Raw genomic sequence first — 16,810 nt, 5'->3', positions numbered from 1 at the left:
AACTGTTGGCGTTATATAAATCTTGTATAATAATAATAATAATCAGCCTCCCCATGAAAGGAAAATGGTCCGATTGGTCTGCCTGGAAAAAAGGAACAGGTGGACCCAATTGGTCCGCTGAGGAGAAAGAAAGAAAAGGAAGGGATGAAAAGAAGGGAAAAGAAAGAAAGAAAGAAAGAAAGAAAGAAAGAAAGAAAGAAAGAAAGAAAGAAAGAAGAAAGAAAGAAAGAAAGACCAGAAAGAAAGAAAGAAAGAAAGGAAAGAAAGAAAGAAAGAAAGAAAGAAAAAGAAGAAAGAAAAAAGAAAGAAAGAAAGAAAGAAAGAAAAGAAAGAAAGAACACAAAAGAAGGAAAATGAAAGAAAGAAAAAAATAAAATAAGGAAAGAAAGAAAGGAAGGAAGGAAGGAAGGAAGGAAGGAAGGAAGGAAGGAAGGAAGGAAGGAAGGAAGGAAGGGAAATGAAAAAAAAATAAAACAAAAACAAAACAAAATAAAGGAAAGAAAGGAAGAAAGGAAAGACCGGAAAGGAAAAGAAGGAAAATGACATAAAATAAAGGAAAGAAAGAAAAAAGGGAAAGGAAGAAAGGGAAAGAAAGAAAATAAGGAAAAGGAAATAAAAGAAAGGAAAGAAGGAAAAGGATATAAAGAGAATAAAAGAAAGAAAGGAAGGAAAGAAAACTAGAAGGTAAAGGAAGAAGGGAAAGGGAAGAAAAGAAGGAAAAGGAAATAAAATGAAGGAAAGAAAGAAAGAAGGAAAAGGATATAAAATAAAGGAAAGAAAAAAAAGAAGGGGAAGGAAAAAATAGAAAGGAAAGAAATAAAATAAAGGAAATAAAATAAAGGGAAGGAAGGAAGGAAGGAAGGAAGGAAGGAAGGAAGGAAGGAAGGAAGGAAGGAAGGAAGGAAGGAAGGAAGGAAGGAAGGGAAATGAAAAAAAAATAAAACAAAAACAAAACAAAATAAAGGAAAGAAAGGAAGAAAGGAAAGACCGGAAAGGAAAGAAGGGAAAATGACATAAAATAAAGGAAAGAAAGAAAAAAAGGGAAAGGAAAGAAAGGGAAGAAAGAAAATAAGGAAAAGGAAATAAAAGAAAGGAAAGAAGGAAAAGGATATAAAGAGAATAAAAGAAAGAAAGGAAGGAAAGAAAACAAGAAGGTAAAGGAAAGAAGGGAAAGGGAAGAAAAGAAGGGAAAAGGAAATAAAATGAAGGAAAGAAAGAAAAGAAGGAAAAGGATATAAAATAAAGGAAAGAAAAAAAAGAAGGGGAAGGAAAAAATAGAAAGGAAAGAAATAAAATAAAGGAAATAAAATAAAGGGAAGGAAGGAAGGAAGGAAGGAAGGAAGGAAGGAAGGAAGGAAGGAAGGAAGGAAGGAAGGAAGGAAGGAAGGAAGGGAAATGAAAAAAAGAAAAAAAAAAGAAAGGAAAAAAGCAAAGTAAAGAAAGGAAAGACCAGAAAGGAAAGGAAAGAAGGGAAAGGGAAATAAAATAAAGGAAAGAAAGGAAAGAAGGGAAAGGAAAGAAAAGAAAGGAAAGAAAGAAAAGAAAGAAAAGAAGGAAAAGGAAATAAAATAAAGGAAAGAAAGAAAAGAAAGGAAGGAAAGAAAAAGAAGGGAAAGGGAAGGGAAGGGGAAGGAAAGGAGGAGTGGTTAAGCAGCCCATAGGTCAAAGACTCAATTTCCCCATCTACACATTTGATATGGATGGGTGAATCCTCTCAGTGAGCTATTGTGTTCTGACAGCGGGGAGACTTCTCCACCGCCTGAATACACTGATCAGTGCTGTCATTTATAGCCAGCAGCTCTGATTAAGCAGCATTTATCTGAAAGGCTGGTTGTACAGAATATGATCTGTACAGCCACTGTCCATACATGGCTTTAAAATTCAGCCGATCCCAGCTGAATTTTGATCCATATATGACTGGCCTTTTGGAATCTCTGACAACAGTTTAATTTCTGTCTGTGACTTCCTGTCTTGGTGACAACTGCCTCCCTCATTTCTTGTATGGGTGTCCCATAGACAGGAAGTGGAGGAAAACTCCTGCGGTGGGGTCACAGATAAAAAGAAAAATAACCTGAAATGTTTAATGCCGCGTACACACGAGCGGAATGTCCGATAGAAAAAGTACGACGGAGTCTTTTCATCATATAATTCGCTTGTGTGTGGGCCTCATCAGACCTTTTTTTTTTTTTTAAATTCAGACGGACCTAGAAATAGAATATGTTCTAAATCTTTCCGCCGGAACTCCACCGGAACCAGTTCCTATGGGGAAAAACTGCTTGTCTGTATGCTGTTCCGACGGACCAAAAACGACGCATGCTCTGAAGAAAGTACGAGACGGAAGCTATTGGCGACTGGCTATTGAACTTCCTTTTTCTATGCCCGTCGTATGTGTTGTACATCACCGCGTTCTGGACGGTCGGACTTTAGATTGACCATGTGTAGGCAAGACCGCTTGAATGGAATTCCGATGGAGTTCCGTCGGAGAAACCTTCGGAGTTTAGTCCAACGCCAAACCGGTCGTGTGTACGCGGCATAACTCTCCTCCACTTCATCCGGAACTAAAGAAAAACCTTTTGGTTGGAGTTCGACTTTAGTCGCTGGCAGAGGTGATGCCCGCAGGACATCATGGAAACTTGGCAGACAGCTGAGGATTGCGGCTACTGTGTGTCACCGGTTGTTCCGTATTGTGCTGCCATGACCGATGGTGAAATGCCAACTGAAGGGCGCTGCAGGCTTTGTAGCTGACCCCCCCTTTTGTGGAGGGCATCCGCACTGCTTTGTACCCGCCTGATAGGGTGGAGAAGGACATCAAGCTGGATATTGTGTATTTGTCATCGTCTCTCTGATCTGTGCCAACGCTTAGTATGCTGGGGAACACTTGGCACCAAAACTGCAGGCGACGGAGGCGTTGGCATCCAAAAGCTCATTTTATTTGCACGGTGTATGTGGCGGAAGCTGGTTGCCACCTCCTGTGTGCTCAGCAGTGAAAAACACATCTCTGTCTAATAAAAAATCCATATTTCCACTCTATGAACGGACACAAGCTCTGCGGCTGCTGCCAGCTGTGTCAGGGGGGGCGGAGGTTGGCATCGGCGCTGTACACATGGCTTGTGAGCAACACGCGTACATGCAGGAAGGGGTTACAGGGAAGATGCTCTGCAGGGCGCACACATACCTGCACGCTGAGGTCAGGACGCACTAAGTGATGGCTTTTCAGTATGTGTCAAAACTTCCTATATCCCCAGAGGACGAGCAGAGGAGGAAAACAGAGAGAGAGGGGGAGAGAGAGAGAAAGAGAGAGAGGGAGGAGAGAGAGAGAGAGAGAGAGAGAGAAAGGGACAGAGCGCACAGAGGAACTACAACTCCCAGCACGTCAGAGAGAGGGGGAAGAGGACAGCAAGAAAGAATCTGAGAAATGAGCAGAGATAACAGAGGAACTACAAGTACCAGCATTTCAGAGAGAGAGGAAGAGAGACAGGGAGTGAGAATTGTATAAATGGGTGGTGAACACAGAGGAACTACAATACCCAGCATGTAAGACAGAGAGGGAGAGAGGGAGAGAGAGAGAGAGAGAGAGAGAGAGAGAGAGAGAGAGAGAGAGAGAGAGAGAGAGAGAGAGAGAGAGAGAGAGAATAGAGAAATGGATGGAGAACACAGAGGAACTACAAGTACCAGTATGCTGGTACTTGTAGTTGGGAAATGTGGAGGGATGGAGAAAGATGGGGAGGTATAGTAGTGGTTTGTGTAGGAATGGTGAAGGGATGAAGAGGGGTGTGGAAGAAAGTTGGAGAGATAGTGGATGGATTGGAGAGAGGTGGTAGAGGGATGTTGACAAATGGGGAGGGATGGCAGAAGGACAGTGGATGTGTGGAAACGGTGGGTGGAGAGATAGTGGAGGAATTGGGAGCGATGGTTGAGGAAATGTGGACGGATGGTGGCGGAATGGGGAGGGATGGTGGAAGAATGGAGGAGAATGGTGGAGAAAAGGTGGATAATGGGGATGGGGGGGGAGATGGTGGATAGAAAATGGAGGGATAGGGAAGGATGGTGGATAGATGAAGAGGGAGGTGAAATGAATAGTGGAGGGAGTGGGAGAGATAGTGGAGGAATATCACAGGAATGGAGAGGGATGGCAAAGGCATTGAAAGGGATGGTGGGTGGGTGGATGATGAAGATATAGGCAGGGATGGTGAGGGAAATGTTGCAGGATGGGAAGCGATGGTGGAACAATGGTGAAGGGATGGGGAGTAGTAGTAAAGGGATGGTTGCACAATAGTGGAGGGATGGCAAGGAATGGTGGAGGAATGGTGTAGGAATGGTAGAGGCATGATTGAACAATGGTGGAGGGATGGGAAGGAATAGTAGAGGGATGGTTGAACAATGGTGGAGGGATGGGGAGGAATGGTGTAGGGATAGGGAGGAATAATGGAGGAATGGTTGAACAATGGTGGACGGATGGGGTGGAAGGGTGGAAGGAAAGGGAGAAATGTTAGAATGATGGATGAACATTGTGGAGGGATGGGGAGGAATGTTAGAGGGATGGAAGGAATGGTAGAGGTATGGTTGAACAATGGTGGAGGGATGGGAAGGAATGGTTAAACAATGGGGGGGGTGATGGGAAGGAATGGTAGAGGGATGGTTGAACAATGGTGGAGGGATGGGAAGGAATGGTGGAGGGATGGTTGAACAATGGTGGAGGGATGGGAAGGAATGGTTAAACAATGGGGGGGGGGGGGGGGTGATGGGAAGGAATGGTAGAGGGATGGTTGAACAATGGTGGAGGGATGGGAAGGAATGGTAGAGGGATGGTTGAAAAATGGTGGAAGGATCGGAAGAAATGGTTAAACAATGGGGGGGGGGGGATGGGAAGGAATGGTAGAGGGATGGTTGAACAATGGTGGAGGGATGGGAAGGAATGGTAGAGGTATGGTTGAACAATGGTGGAGGGATGGGAAGGAATGGTTAAACAATGGGGGGGGGGGGGGTGATGGGAAGGAATGGTAGAGGGATGGTTGAACAATGGTGGAGGGATGGGAAGGAATGGTGGAGGAATGGTTGAACAATGGTGGAGGGATGGGAAGGAATGGTTAAACAATGGGGGGGGGTGATGGGAAGGAATGGTAGAGGGATGGTTGAACAATGGTGGAGGGATGGGAAGGAATGGTAGAGGGATGGTTGAAAATTGGTGGAGGGATCGGAAGGAATGGTTAAACAATGGGGGGGGGGGGTGGGAAGGAATGGTAGAGGGATGGTTGAAAAATGGTGGAGGGATGGGAAGGAATGGTTAAACAATGGGGGGGTGGGGGGGGTGGGAAGGAATGGTAGAGGGATGGTTGAACAATGGTGGAGGGATGGGAAGGAATGGTAGAAGGATGGTTGAACAATGGTGGAAGGATGGGAGGGAATGGTAGAAGGATGGGGAGGAATGGTTAAACAGTGGTGGAGGCATAAGGGGGAATGGTGGAGGGACAGGGAGGAATGGTGGAAGGGATGCGCAGGAATGGTAGAAGGATGGTTAAACAATGGTGGAGGGATGGTTGAACAATCAATGGTGGAGGGATAATGGAGGAATGGTAGAGGAATGGTTGAACAATTGGGAAGGGATGAGGAGGAATGGTTGAGTGATGGTTATACAATGGTGGAGGGATGGGGAAGAATGGTGGAGATATGGGGAGGAATGGTGGAAGGGATGCAGAGGAATAGTGGAGGGATTGGGAGGAATGGTAGAGGGATGGTGGAGGGATGGGGACAAATGATGGAGGGATGGTGAGGAATGGTGGAGGGATGGGGAGGAATGGTGGAGGGATGGGGAGGAATAGTAGAGGGGTTGTTGAACAATGGTGGAGGGATGGTTGAACAATAGTGAAGGGACAGGGAGGAATGATAGAGGGATGGGGAGGAATGGTGGAGGGATGCGGAGGAATGGTGGAGGGATGGGGGGAATGGTGGAGGGATGGTTGAATAATGGTGGGGGGTTGAAGAATGGTGGAGGGATGGTTAAAGAATGGTGGAGGGACGGGAAGGAATGGTGGAGGGATGTGGAGGGACGGTGAGGAATGGTGGAGGGATGGGGAGGAATGGTGGAGGGACGGGGAGGGACAGTGAGGAATGGCGGAGGGACGGGGAGGAACAGTGAAGGGATGGGGAGGAACGGTGGAGGGACAGGGAGGAATGGTTGCAGATCTGTTATGGCCGCTTAGTGTCCTCAGCATGTGATGACAGTAACAGACCTCAGACCTCTGGCTGCCCCCATTCTGTAATGTTTTCCTTCTTTACATTCCTTCTCATTTTTCTTTCCTCGCATTTGCTGATTTTATTATATTCTCCCAAAACTGAGATTTTTCTTCCTGCCCCCCCGCCCAGCTGTCTGATGCCACCCCATTCCTACCCCAAGGACTGGCTGGTAGTTCATTCATCAGCATATGGACCTGGAGTGGGTGACCTCTGTGCACAATTTCACCAGCAGCAGCCAGCGGGCTGTAAGAGAAATCATAAGAACCATTTCACTGGCAGGAAGGGCAGCAATCTGGACCCTTTTACTATTTGCATTCATTTAGCCTATAGCTGCTGATTTTCCACTGCTAATGACTCTGCTATCATCCTAAAAAGTAAAAGAAGTTTCTGCTTTAGTTTCTTCTGCTCTACAACACTGAGACATGGTTTTACAGATCTGCTTTGATATATTGGCGTTTCTTATTTCCACCTAGAGGGATGACAGATCTCTCCGTGTTAAGTTTTGCATACATGTTACTCTATGTTTGTACAATCTGCTTTATCCCAGGGCTACACTGCATATTAAATCTCTTTGCTGCTTTGAGATTTAACTGCTTACTAACAGTTATCACATTAGAGAAGTTCCTCAACCAGGTTCCCCTGAGGTGCCGCAAGCATGGGATCCAGTCTGCCTGGGATCAGCTTCATGAGATGCCATACAGGCGGACCTCTAAATTGAACTCTGATGTAAAAAGGGGGGCCCTCTAAGGTGATGGGGGATTCTGATGTGATGGGGGAGGGGTCCTTGATGTGAAGGAGGGTCACTTATGTGATGGGGGGTCTCTAATGTGAAGAGGAGACTCTGATGTTATGGGGGGGGGGGGATCTGATGGGAAGAGGGGGCTCTGATGTGACGGGGGGGGCCTCTGATGTGAAGGAGGGTCTCTGATGTGATGGGGGAGGGTCTCTGATGTGATGGGGGGACTCTGATGTTAAGGAGGGGTCTCTGATCTGAAGGGGAGACTCTGATGTGATGGGGGCCTCTGATGTGAAGAGGGGACTCTGATGTGATAGGAAGCCTCTGATGTAAAGGGCGTCTCTAATGTGATGGGGACTCTGATGTTAAGGGGGGGGTCTGATGGGAGGATGGGGCCTCTGATGTGATGGGGACTCTAATGTTAAGGGGGGGTCTCAAATGTGATGGGGGCCCCTGATGTAATGGGGGGGCACCTGATGTGAAGGGAAGGCTCTGATGTGATGACGAACCTCTGATATAAAGGGGGCCTATGCTGTGAAGGGTGGACTCTAATATGATGGGGGACCTCTGATGTGAAAGGGGGCTCTGACGTAAAGGGAGGCGCTCCGATGTGATGGGGGGGGGGGATTTCTCTGATGTGAGGAGGGGGCCTCTGATGTGATGGGGGAACTCGGATGTGAAGCGAGGGGCTCTGATGTGTAGGGGGCACTCTGATGTGAAGAGAAGACTGTGATGTGGAGAGCGGACTCTGATATGATGGAGGTCTCTGATGTGATAAGGGGACTCTGATGTGATGGGGGGACTCTGATGTGATGGGGGGACTCTGATGTGATGGGGGGACTCTGATGTGATGGGGGGGGTCTCTAATGTGAAGGAAGGTCTCTGATGTGATGGGGGTCTCTGATGGGAGGAGGGGGTCTCTGATGTGAAGGGGGCCTCCGATATTAATGGGGGTGTCTATCTGATCTTAAGGGGGGACTCTGATGTGAAGAGGAAACTGTGATGTGAAGAGGGGACTCTCATATGATGGAAGTCTCTGATGTGACGCATTCCATACGTGTCAAAGGCTTTTATTGACAATTACATTAGGTTTATGCAAAGAGTCATTTTTTGCAGTGTGGATTCTTTTTTTTCCAAGACCTCTGCAATTCTCCTTGGCATGATGTCTATCAACTTCTGGGCCACCTCCTGACTGATTAGCAGGCCATTCTTGCATAATCAATGATTGGAGTTTGTTAGAATTTGTGGGGGGGGGGGGGGTTTGTTCACCCGCCTCTTGAGGATTGACCACAAGTTCTCAATGGGATTAAGGTCTGGGGAATTTTCTGGCCATGAACCCAAAATTTCCATGTTTTGTTCCCCAAACCACTTAGTTATCACTATTGCCGTATGACAAGGTGCTCCATCATGCTGGGAAAAAGGCATTGTTCCTCACCAAACTGTTCTTGGATGGTTGGGAGAAGTTGCGCTCTGAGGATGTTTTTGTACCATTCTTTATTCATGGCGGTGTTTTTAGGCAGAATTGTGAGTGAGCCCCCAACTCCCTTGGCTGAGAAGCCCCCACACATGAATGGTCTGAAGATGCTTTACTGTTGGCATGACAGGGAGACTGATGGTGGCGCTCACCTTTTCTTCTCCGGACAAGGTTTTTTCCGGAGGCCCCAAACAATTCGGAAAGGGGATTCATTCAGAGAAAATGACTTTCCCTCAGCAGTCCAATCCATTTTCCCATTGGTAGAACATCAGTCTGTCCCTGACGTTTTTTCCTGGAGAGAAGTGGCTTCTTTGCTGCTCTTCTTGACACCAGTCCATCCTCCAAAAGTCTTCTCCTCACTCTGCGTGCCGATGTCCTCACACCTGCCTGCTGCCATTCCTGAGCAAGCTCTGCACTGGTGGTGCCCCGATCCCGCAGCTGAACCAACTGTAGGAGAAGGTCCTAGCACTTGCTGGACTTTCTTGGGCACCCTGAAGCCTTCTTCACAAATGGAAGGTTTTTTTTTTTTTATGGGATTAAGTTCATTTTCATGGCAAAGAGGGACTTTGCAATTAATTGCAATTCATCTGATCGCTTTTCATAACATTCTGGAGTATATCGAAATTGCAACCATAAAAACTGAGGCAGCAGACTTTGTGAAAATTTGTTTTCATGTCATTCTCAAAACTTTTAGCCATGACTGTAGTTTGAGATCTCGATTTAGTAAAACTGTTGCATCTAAGGACAATCCTTTCAATCTGACTCCAATCATGGAGGCCCTTATTGGTGGAGATTGTGCAATCACATTGTATGGTGTGTGGGCCATCATACAGAATACATAACCCCTTCCATATAGATGACTGGTTCAAGCCTGCCATGTAGAAGGTTGGGTCAGGCCTTCCATGTAAAAGGTTGGGTCAGGCCTTCCAAGTAGAATGTTGGGTCAGGCCTTCCATGTAGAAGGTTGGGTCAGGCCTTCCAAGTAGAATGTTGGGTCAGGCCTACCAAGTAGAAGGTTGGGTCAGGCCTTCCAAGTAGAAGGTTGGCTCAGGCCTTCCATGTAGAAGGTTGGGTCAGGCCTTCCATGTAGAAGGTTGGGTCAGGCCTTCCATGTAGAAGGTTGGGTCAGGCCTTCCATGTAGAAGGTTGGGTCAGGCCTTCCATGTAGAAGGTTGGGTCAGGCCTTCCATGTAGAAGGTTGGGTCAGGCCTTCCATGTAGAAGGTTGGGTCAGGCCTTCCATGTAGAAGGTTGGGTCAGGCCTTCCATGTAGAAGGTTGGGTCAGGCCTTCCATGTAAAAGGTTGGGTCAGGCCTTCCATGTAAAAGGTTGGGTCAGGCCTTCCATGTAAAAGGTTGGGTCAGGCCTTCCATGTAAAAGGTTGGGTCAGGCCTTCCATGTAAAAGGTTGGGTCAGGCCTTCCATGTAAAAGGTTGGGTCAGGCCTTCCATGTAAAAGGTTGGGTCAGGCCTTCCATGTAAAAGGTTGGGTCAGGCCTTCCATGTAGAAGGTTGGGTCAGGCCTTCCATGTAGAAGGTTGGGTCAGGCCTTCCATGTAGAAGGTTGGGTCAGGCCTTCCATGTAGAAGGTTGGGTCAGGCCTTCCATGTAGAAGTTTGGGTCAGGCCTTCCATGTAGAAGTTTGGGTCAGGCCTTCCATGTAGAAGTTTGGGTCAGGCCTTCCATGTAGAAGGTTGGGTCAGGCCTTCCATGAAGAACAGGGATCTGCAATTAGCAGACCTCCAGCTGTTGCAAAACTACAAGTCCCATCATGCCTCTGCCTCTGGGTGTCATGCTTGTGGCTGTTAGAGTCTTGCTATGCCTCATGGGATTTGTAGCTCTGCAACAGCTGGAGGTCCGCTAATTGCATATCCCTGATGTAGAAGGTTGGGTTAGGCCTTCCATGTAGATTGTAGAAGGTTGGGTCAGGCCTTCCATGTAGAAGTCTGGGTCAGGCCTTCCATGTAGAAGTTTGGATCAGGTCTTCAATGTAGAAGGTATGGTCAGGTCTTCCATGTAGAAGGTTGGATCAGGTCTTCCATGTAGAAGGTTGGGTCAGGCCTTCCATGTAGAAGTTTGGATCAGGTCTTCAATGTAGAAGGTATGGTCAGGTCTTCCATGTAGAAGGTTGGATCAGCCTGTGTACTGTGCGTCCTTCCCCTGTGAGGATCAGCGAGTTGTCACACATTGGTGTAATGATTAATGGGAGGCGGCGGCTCTCTTGGACGTACACCTGAGTTTATACGGTACAGGTGAGGCTGGGAGCTCAGCTCTGCCATTGCGTGCTTTAAGTGTCTGGGATTCTTCATTCCCCCCATTCGTCCCCCCTGAGGAAAATTCAGAGAAGACTGTACACCCGCCCCCGTCGTTAGGCAGCAGATGTCCCTCCCCGAGGGCGGACAGGTACCGACAGGTCAGACAGATCCTACAATGCAATGCTGACCGCCGTGCGTTGGACTCTGGTTACAGTGTAATTGGCCGTGACAGAACGGAGAGTGCGTCAGAGTCACACCCACCTCCCTTCCTGACTTACCTGCGTCCCTCCGTGCCTCGTTCATACCTGTGTGTGATCTGCGGCTCCGCTCCTCTTCCTATGTGACCTCTCCGCTCACACCGGCAATCACACCGGCTCCAGGTACGTCAGGAAACCTGAGAACACAAACCAGGTGATCAGCAAACTCTGTGCAGTCCAGAGGGAGAAAAACATTCAGACGTTGTATCAGTTTGTATCAGAAGGAGAAGAGCAGCTGAGGGCTCTAATATGCTGGAAACAGTCTCACAGCCATCAGTATTCACAGTTAGGGGGATGGCATGTGCAGTATATATGTGCAGTATATATCACCACCGGGGTGACAGCAATGATCACAGCACCCCGTATAGTATATATTATATATAGATGACTATAATCTGTGATTGGTTCATTTGAATCATGTATTTGGAACTTTGTATTTGGCTGCCCTTTGCGCTTCGTTTGAATATCGGAGACGGATTTCTAACTTCTTGGATAATATTCTAAGTGTATGGCTAATATTGGGTAATCCAAATCCAGATTCGAATTTTGGGTAATATGCTAATTGCGTGAGCGGTCTTTCCATCTCAATATTGGAGGTTTTAGGGATTGTCTGAATGTGATTTGTGATTCTATTGGTTAATATATTATTTATTTTCACGATGTTCTCTATAATGACCATATAGCATAGTGGGAATATTATTATTATTATTATTATTATTATTATTATTATTATTATTATTATTATTATTATTGTTATAATACAGGATTTATGTGTTGTGGTTGTTCAGGATTTCTATAGTATAGTGGGAATTTTATTACCCTGGTTTATATATTATTTAATATTATTATTATTATTATTATTATTATTATTATTATTATACAGGATTTATGTAGTATAGTGGGAAATTATTTATTTATTATTGTACAGGGTTTATATAATATTATTATTATTATTATTATTCAAGGTTTATATTTTTTATTATTATTCCTGGAAAATATTCTAAGCGTATGGCTAATATTGGGTAATGTAAATCCAGATTCAAATTTTGGGTAATATGCACATTGCATGAGAAGTCTTTCCATCTCAATATTGGAGGTTTTAGGGATTGGCTGAATGTGATTTGTGATTCTATTTGTTAAAAATATTATTTATTTTGACAATGTTCTCTATAATGACCATATAGCATAGTGGGAATATTATTATTATTATTATTATTATTAAGGATTTATATGTTGTTGTTGTTGTTGCTGTTCAGGGGTTCTATAGTATAGTGGGAATTTTATTAGATATTTTATATTTTTTATTATTATTATACAGGCATTATGTAGTATAGTGGACAATTATATTGTTATTATACAGGGTTTATTTATTATTATTATTATATGTATACAGGGTTTATTTATTATTATTATTATTATTATATGTATACAGGCTTGCTATAGTATAGTGGGAACATTATTATTATTATTATTATTATTATTATTATTATTATTTATTCAGGATTTATATGTTGTTGTACTTGTTGTTCAGGGGTTTTATAGTATAGTGGGAATTTTATTAGACTGGTTTATATATTATTTATTATTATGATACAGGCTTTATGTAGTATAGTGGAAAATTATATTACTATTATACGGGGTTTATTTTTTATTATTAATTATTATTATAAGTATACAGGTTTTCTATAGTATAGTGGGAACATTATTATCATTATTATTATTATTCAGGCTTTATTTGTTGTTGTTGTTGTTCAGGGGTTCTATAGTATAGTGGGCATTTTATTAGACTGGTTTATATATCATTTATCATTATCATACAGGCTTTATGTAGTATAGTGGAAAAGTATATTATTATTATTATTCTTGGATAATATTCTAAACCCATATTTGAATCTTGGGCAATATGCAAATTGCATGAGCAGTCAGGAATCTGGAATTGTGAGCTGTAGAAGTGAGACTCCTGGTGCTGACGTGCGTCACGTGTGAGATGGTTATACGAGCCGTGATTGGTCATCATACACAAAATATTAATCACCTTCCTGTAATTATCATTGTTTGATATAAAAACATTTCCTGCTCAGTTATTTAGAAGCGACTGAATAATTATCTGCCAAGAGAATCGAGCGTTTGCGCCATAAAGGAGATCTCGGTGTTTATTGTCTGCGATTGTTTCCTATGAGATGGCCGATTAGATATCATGCGATGGAACGCTCTGATTGTACAGATCTGGAGATGTTGCGCTCTGGTTATAATTCTGTTACTACAGATGATTTTCCTAAAATAAAACCTCAAAACTAAATTGAGTTTCCTGCATGATGTCTACAGACGGCCTTAGATAAATGTGCTGCCCATACACAGACAGATACACCCACCGGCCACTTTATTAGGTACACCTTGCTAGTATCGGGTTGGACCCCCTTTGGTCTTCATTCTTGGTGGCATAGATACAACAAGGTGTTGGAAACATTCCTCAGATATTTTGCTCCATATTGACATGATAACATCACACAGTTGCTGCAGATTTGTCGGCAGCACATCCATGATGCCAATCTCCCGTTCCACCACATCCCAAAGGTGCTCTATTGGATGAGATGTGGTGAGTGTGGAGGCCATTGGAGTACAGTGACCTCATTGTCCAATGGTGAGAGTAAATGAAATGTCTGTGATAGATACGAAAATAGTATGTGTGTGTATATATATATATATATATATATATATATATATATATATATATATATAATCTCAGAAGGTTCGGTCCATAAACTCCTCCATGCTTGCTTGTCAACGCGTTTCGCTATTAAATAGCTTTCTCAGGACATACTGGGTAGGTGCTGATAGGCCTTGAAACCAGATATTGCGTGACACCACACAAAATGCAATATGAGTCAAATCAATCCTGCCAGGGATCAGCTTCTAGGTATGTCCCGAGAAAGTTATTAACCTCTTCAGATCCGCGCTATTGCCGAATGACGGCAACAGCACGGACCTACATTGCCGGGACAATGTCTATTGACGTCGTCCCGTCCCGTCTGAGACTCGCCTGATCACAGATCGGAGTAAGGGGTCGGTCCCGACCCCTTACCACGTGATCAGCTGTCAGCCAATGACAGCTGATCATGTGATGTAAACAGAACCGGTAATTGGCTATTTTTTCTCCTCGCGCTGACAGCGTGAAGAGGGAAAAAAAAGCAGATGACCGGCGGCCGTGAGAGGGACATCAGTCCCAATCCCGGCGATCATCTGTGCCCCCTGCCAGTGACACCTAGCAATAGGCAGCAGTGCCGCCTACCAATGCCCACCAGCGTCACCCATCAGTGCCCACAATGCCACCCATCAGTGCCACCCATCAGTGCCCACAGTGCCACCCATCAGCGCCCACAATCAGTGCCACAACAACAGTGCTGCACATCAGTGCCACCTATCAGTGCCCATCAGTGTCATCTACCAGTGCCCATCAGTGCCCCCCATCAGTGCCGCCCATCAGTGGTACTTATCAGTGCCACCTATCCGTGCCACCCATCAGCGCCCATCAGTGGCCATCAGTGCCGCCTTATCTGTGCCCATCAGTGCCGCCTTATCTGTGCCCATCAGTGCCGCCTTATCTGTGCCCATCAGTGCCGCCTTATCTGTGCCCATCAGTGCCGCCTTATCTGTGCCCATCAGTGCCGCCTTTTCTGTGCCTATCAGTGCCGCCTTAACCGTGCCTATCCGTGCCCACCAGTGCCGCCTCATCAGCGCATATCAATGAAGGAGAAAAATTACCTGTTTGCAAAATTTTATAACAAACTATGAAACATGATTTTTTTTTTTCAAAATTTTCCATCTTTTTTTTGTTTGTTTAGCAAAAAATTAAAATCCCAGCTGTGATCAAATACCACCAAAAGAAAGCTCTATTTGTGGGGAAAAAAAATTATAAAAATTTCATTTGGGTACAGTGTTGTATGACCGCGCAATTGTCATTCAAAGCGCGACAGCGCTGAAAATTGGTCTGGGCAGGAGGGGGGTTTAAGTGCCCAGTAAGCAAGTGGTTAAATTGCGAAACGCGTTGACAAGCAAGCATGGAGGAGTTCATGGACCTCTGCTGGAAGCTGCAATTTTTACTGACGCGTTGCCAACCTGGGACTTATTGAAAGAGGCAGGGGCAGCTGAAGCTTTTCACACAGGTATTTTGACTCATGACAGGTCCCCTTTAAGTCCCATGCCAGGTTTGTTTTCATGTAATGTGGGGATTATTGGGATTCCTGCGCTGGAAAGCTTCCATCGGTGGCCTTCACCCCCACCCCCCTCCATTGGTGCGCTGAATTTGTTCCCCGGTAACAGTGTATTGATACAAACCATCATGAGCTTGGTGCAGACTGAATGCGGCCGTAGCGGTTGGGGTGAGAAGAAGGAACCCCGGGGATGAGTAGGGCTCTTGGATCTGGATTTGGCGTCACTCAAGGAAGAAAACCATTTTACAGGCTGTTAATTTTATTAATGTGTAACCGGCGCGCCCGGCGTGTCAGGCCAAGGATACGGCGCTGACGGAGGAGTGAAATGAAACCATAACACAGCGAGGCCCCCAGACAAGGCGATAAGGGAATCTCTGGACAGAAGGGGAACCGAACGTTCTCCTCGCAATGTGGGAACTTCAGACCACCATCCCGACGTGTTCCTAAATGCAGATAAACCACCGCCGCTGCTGGGGGGGATTGGGGGATTTTTCACTTCTCAGATATTTTAGTAACATAACAGGAAATGGTGAAATATATTGGAGCCAATAGGGGGGGTTATAGCAGCTTTAGACCCTCAGCTTTTTCTTAGCTTTAACACACAGAGCACAATAAAATAAACATTTCCCAATAAAATGTTTAAAGTGTTACTAAACCCAGGACTCTGCATTCATTATATCTGGTCTCCCCAGGAGCCTGCATTCACTATATCTGCTCTCCCCAGGAGCCTGCATTCACTATATCTGGTCTCCTTAGGACTCTATATTCACTATATCTGGTCTCCCCAGGAGCCTGCATTCACTATATCTGGTCTCCCCAGGAGCCTGCATTCACTATATCTGGTCTCCCCAGGAGCCTGCATTCACTATATCTGCTCTCCCCAGGAGCCTGCATTCACTATATCTGGTCTCCTTAGGACTCTATATTCACTATATCTGGTCTCCCCAGGAGCCTGCATTCACTATATCTGGTCTCCCCAGGAGCCTGCATTCACTGTATCTGCTCTCCCCAGAACCCTGCATTCCCTATACCTGGTCCCCCCAGGAGCCTGCATTCACTATATCTGGTCCCCCCAAGAGCCTGCATTCACAATATCTGGTCTCCGCAGGACCCTGCATTCATTCTATCTGGTCCCCCCAGGAGCCTGCATTCACTATATCTGGTCTCCCCAGGACTCTGTATTCACTATATCTGCTCTCCCCAGGAGCCTGCATTCATTCTATCTGGTCCCCCCAGGAGCCTGCAGTCACTATATCTGGTCCCCCCAGGAGCCTGCATTCACTATATCTGGTCCCCCCAGGAGCCTGCATTCACCATATCTGGTCTCCCTAAGAGCCTGCAGTCACTATATCTGGTCCCCCCAGGAGCCTGCATTCACCATATCTGGTCTCCCTAAGAGCCTGCATTCACTATATCTGGTCCCCCCAGGACCCTGCATTCACTATATCTGGTCTTCCCAGGACTCTGCATTCACTGTATCTGCTCTCCCACAGTTAGGGATGAGCCGAACACCCCCCGGTTCGGTTCGCACCAGAACCCGCGAACGGACCGAAAGTTCGCACGAACGTTAGAACCCCATTGACGTCTATGGGACTCGAACGTTCGAAATCAAAAGTGCTCATTTTAAAGGCTAATTTGCATGGTA

The 16,810-nt window shown here is 45.5% G+C and overlaps 1 protein-coding gene across 1 annotated transcript in view; it reads left to right on the top strand.

Moving 5' to 3' along the window:
* Nucleotides 1-10,677: 10,677 nt before the first annotated feature.
* SEMA3B (semaphorin 3B) overlaps nucleotides 10,678-16,810 on the top strand; it is a 97,313-nt gene continuing 91,180 nt past the window's right edge. The window contains exon 1 of the mRNA XM_073591655.1: nucleotides 10,678-11,077. The gene's annotated coding sequence lies outside the window, so the exon portion shown is untranslated. The remainder of the gene's footprint in view (nucleotides 11,078-16,810) is intronic.

This window comes from Aquarana catesbeiana, linkage group LG07, assembly GCF_042186555.1.
Source record: "Aquarana catesbeiana isolate 2022-GZ linkage group LG07, ASM4218655v1, whole genome shotgun sequence".
In the NCBI taxonomy this organism is placed as follows: Eukaryota; Metazoa; Chordata; class Amphibia; order Anura; family Ranidae; genus Aquarana; species Aquarana catesbeiana.
This window is presented reverse-complemented; position numbering and strand designations above follow the sequence as displayed.